The sequence below is a fragment of the Triticum aestivum genome, chromosome 3B, assembly GCF_018294505.1.
Source record: "Triticum aestivum cultivar Chinese Spring chromosome 3B, IWGSC CS RefSeq v2.1, whole genome shotgun sequence".
Classification (NCBI taxonomy): Eukaryota; Viridiplantae; Streptophyta; class Magnoliopsida; order Poales; family Poaceae; genus Triticum; species Triticum aestivum.
The window spans coordinates 165,541,115-165,546,094 of NC_057801.1; positions in this window are offsets into that span (position 1 = coordinate 165,541,115).

Here is a 4,980-nt window from a genome sequence, read left to right on the forward strand (position 1 = left end):
TATTATTGTTGACATCACCCAAAGGTGAATACATTGGGAGGCAACACTATAAGCCCCTATCTTTCTCAGTGTCCGGTTGAAACTCCGTAACCACAAGTATTGTGTGAGTGTTAGCATTGTAGAAGACTATATGATAGTTGAGTATGTGGACTTGTTGAAAACCTCTATTCTTGACTCTTTCTGATGTTATGATAAATTGCAATTGCTTCAATGACTGAGATTATAGTTTGTTAGCTCCCAATGAAGTTTCTGAACCGTACTTGACATTGTGAATCGATTGTTACTTGAGCATAAGAAATCATATGACAAATTCTATTTATGTTGCTGTTATAAGAATGATCATGATGTCCTCATGTCCATATTTTATTTTTATCGACACCTCTATCTCTAAACATGTGGACATATTTTTCAATTTTGGCTTCCGCTTGAGGACAGGCAAGGTCTAAGCTTGGGGGAGTTGATACATCCATTTTGCATCATGCTTTTATGTCAATATTTATTGCATTATGGGTTGTTATTTCACATTATGTCTCAATACTTATGGCTATTCTCTCTTATTTTACAAGGTTTACCGTGAAGAGGGGGAATGCCGGCAGCTGGAATTCTGGTTGGAAAAGGAGCAAATATTGGAAACCTATTCTGCACAGCTCCAAAAATCCTGAAACTTCACAGAAGTCATTTTTGGAATTAATAAGAATTATTGAGCGAAGAAAACACCAGAGGGGGCCCACACCCTGGCCAGGAGGGTGGGGGCGCGCCCCCTGTCTCTTGGGCCCCCTAGTGGCCCTCCGGTGCCCATCTTTTGCTTTATGAAGGTTTCTACCCTGGAAAAAATCATAAGCAAGCTTACGGGACGAAACTCCGCCGCCACGAGGCGGAACCTTGGCGGAATCAATCTAGGGCTCCGGTGGAGCTGCTCTGCCGGGGAAACTTCCCTCCAGGAGGGGAAAATCATCACCATTGTCATCACCAACGATCCTCTCATCGGGAGGGGGGTCAATCTCCATCAACATCTTCACCAGCACCATCTCCTCTCAAAACCCTAGTTCATCTCTTGTATCCAATCTTGTATCAAAACCACAAATTGGTACTTGTGGGTTGCTAGTAGTGTTGATTACTCCTTGTAGTTGATGCTAATTGGTTTACTTGGTGGAAGATCATATGTTCAGATCCTTAATGCATATTAATACTCCTCTGATTATGAACATGAATATGCTTTGTGAGTAGTTATGTTTGTTCCTAAGGACATGGGTGAAGTCTTGCTATTAGTAGTCATGTGAATTTGGTATTCGTTCGATAATTTGATGAGATGTATGTTGTCTCTCCTCTAGTGGTGGTATGTGAACGTCGACTACATGGAACTTCACCATTATTTGGGCCTAGAGGAAGGCATTGGGGAGTAATAAGTAGATGATGGGTTGCTAGAGTGACAGAAGCTTAAACCCTAGTTTATGCGTTGCTTTGTAAGGGGCTGATTTGGATCCATATGTCTAATGTTGTGGTTAGGTTTACCTTAATACTTCTTTTGTAGTTGTGGATGCTTGCAATAGGGGTTAATCATAAGTGGGATGCTTGTCAAAGTAAGGGGCAGTACCCAAGCACCGGTCCACCCACATATCAAATTATCAAAGTACCGAACGCAAATCATATGAACATGATGAAAACTAGCTTGACGATAATTCCCATGTGTCCTCGGGAGCGCTTTTCTCATTATAAGAAATTGTTCATGCTTGTCCTTTGCTACAAAAAGGATTGGGCCACCTTGCTGCACTTTATTTACTTTCATTGCTTGTTACCCATTACAAATTATCTTATCACAAAACTATCTGTTACCTACAATTTCAGTGCTTGGAGAGAAAACCTTACTGAAAACCGCTTGTCATTTCCTTCTGCTCCTCGTTGGGTTCGACACTCTTACTTATCGAAAGGACTACGATAGTCCCCTATACTTGTGGGTCATCAAGGAGTTAGTCGTTTTTGTGGGAGGGGAGAGGAAATGAGGGTGCCATGTAGTGGGGGGAACCAGAAGTTACCAAAGCAGCCCCAGGCGGTATTGTAACTGTTGGTCTCTGTGCACCAAGGACAAAACGGGAATTTTGCATGCTAAAGACTAAGGTGGCGGAAATTTTAGAAGGAGGCGGGAGATATTGCCGCCCGCGGGATAGTTCATATCTAGTTTCAACTAATTTTGGCCGTGCTAGTGGGAAGGTCATGCGAGACTGTGTACATGGGGCACACGTCAGCAGTTAATAACTGGTGTGAAGTCCACCCTAGAAAAAAGACAATAACTCGGGATGATGCACCGATAACTTGGACGTTCACACGGGCGCAACCAATCATACGGGTGTAGTGGCGTTTTCACAAAAAAGGGATCAAACGCTCAGCCTATGCATTTCTCGTGTAAATAGATAATTTAGTGCCATTGGTTATTTACTTTAAACATAATGCATTGACGTGTTAGTGTAGAGGCGCACAAAAATAAATGGATATTGTAGTCCGCTACTGAAAAGTGTTACCTCATATGATTACATAACCTCCATTTCATAAATTGCGTACCCGTTGAATTCATATATGAATATTACATATATTATTTCATAATAGAACCTTAAATCATCCAAGACTAATGAATTTGAATGCAAGAGTAGCAATGGTGCATGTACATGATAGCTACATTGGTTGTTTGAAGAAACATCACTGTAACTTTGGCATGCACAATTGAAAAGGTTTATTTAAATAGAAAAAAATGTGATATGTGAGTGTCCAATCTTTATAGCGTTGAATCGATATTGTACCTTTGGCCACGATACGAAGTAGATATTGACTTATGTTCAAGCGATGCACGTCCACGATCGCTAGATAGTGACACGTGAATGAATTGTGCAATCTCTCTTACACGCATACATATCTCATTTCCCTATGGGCATCGGAATCACACACGCGCACTTCATGTATTTCTCTCCCTCCGTCAAGGTTAGAATTCATCTTTCTACCCCGTCCTACAAGTCTCTCACATAGAAACACACACACTCTCTCTGTCGAACACGCCCATCCCTTTAATTCCGCCCACCCACAGCCACTAATGTCTCAAAGTATAATAATGTCTCTCACACATATGCCTATAAGGTTAACTCAAGTTACGGAACCATATGAATACATACAATGGGATACCAGCAGAGCACCTTTTGTTTTGAGATTTCGCTCTCTCTCTCTCTCACACACACACACGCGCGTGCGCACGCGCACATTGTTTCTCACTTCATTTTTTCCAGCACTTGCATGCACACCGTTTGTTTATCTTCGTGATGCTTTAAGTATGCCTCGCACAAATGCTATCTACCTATCCCTTAATATAGCTAGATATGGGTCACACAAACTCCTTCTCCCTACTAGCAAGATGCCCATGCGTTGCACGGAACATCAAGATGCATTTGTATGAGTAGTTTATCTCGTGGGAGAAAAGGATGAACGAGGGAATGCCTTATTTGCAAATGCGGAGAGGGGTGTGGGTATCTTTTTGCAAAATTGCCATAGTTTCCTTCCTATCCGTCGGATATAAATCGGATGGCCTATATTGCAGGATGGCAGGAACACCATCATCACCAACTCTGTTTTCATAAGAGTAGAGATATGTAAGTGTCACTGCCCCCCCCCACACCCACACACACCCACACACGCACACACTTCCTAACACCGAAGGAGTAGGGTGACACCTCGATCTTGATACTAATCTACCGACTGGCTTCTCTCTCAAACACACACACACACACACTACCCGACACTGAAGGAGTAGGGTGGCACCTCGATCTTGATAGTAATCTATCTACTCCTCTTTCAAACACACACGCATACACACACACTCGCTAGTTGTTCCTCTGTGCCTACCGCGCACACTCTCGATACGTCTTTCTCTCCCTCCCCCCCCCCACCCCATCAATGGCAGAAGAAGGGTGACAACTCGATCTGATCGTAATCTGTCAATTGGTTTCTCTCTCAAACATTGTGTCTCTGTGCCTCGCTCAGTAGCCCCCTCGATATGTAGACTTCTCGCGCACGCACAACTGTAGTGACGATGATGCTGAACCTAGTGTGCCGCGTTTTTACCGGCCTCACGTGATAGTTTTCACCCTATTTTCTGTTAATTAACAAGGCAACATTGTCTTTGTTACTACTAGTGAATATGAAATCATTCGGGGCAGACATAAAATATATAACTTCAACCCAATTATCACAGTAACTATTTTAAAAGAAACTAGCTAGATGCCCGTGCGTTGCATGGAACATCAAGCTGCATTTGTATGATTAGTTTATCTTGTGAGAGAAAAGGATGAACGAGGGAAGGCCTTATTTGCGAACGTGGAGAGGGGTGTGAGTATAGTTTTGCAAAATTGCCGTAGTTTCCTTCCTATCCGTTAGATATAAATCCCACAGCCTATATTGCAGGATGGCTCGCACACCATCATCACCAACTCTGTTTTCTACTCCCTCGGTTCCTAAATATTTGTATTTTTAGAGATTTCAACAAGTGACTGCATACGGAGCAAAATGAGTGAATCTACACTATAAAATATGTCTACATACACATCCGTATGTGGTAGTCCATTTTAAATCTGAAAAAGACAAATATTTAGGAACGGATGGAGTATAAGAGTAGACATGGAGATATATCTCCAGCATGGTCTACAACAAAAATGTGCTGGACTGGTTAGCACCGGATGCTCGCAAAGCGATGACATGAGTTTGAATTCTGTCTTTAACTTTAGATTTTTATACTATATATTACTTATTTAATATATACTTCTTTTGATACTGCACTAACAGTGGAACCCACAGAGTACTTAGAATACAAGATTAAGGATGGACTTGTTTCTTTTTAACTTTCTGTACGAAGCTGTAGCCACCCTGCAAGTCACGTGTACACTGTACATGCAATTAACTTTTTATAGAGGGGCAATCATACACGCAATTAACTCAAATGGATTG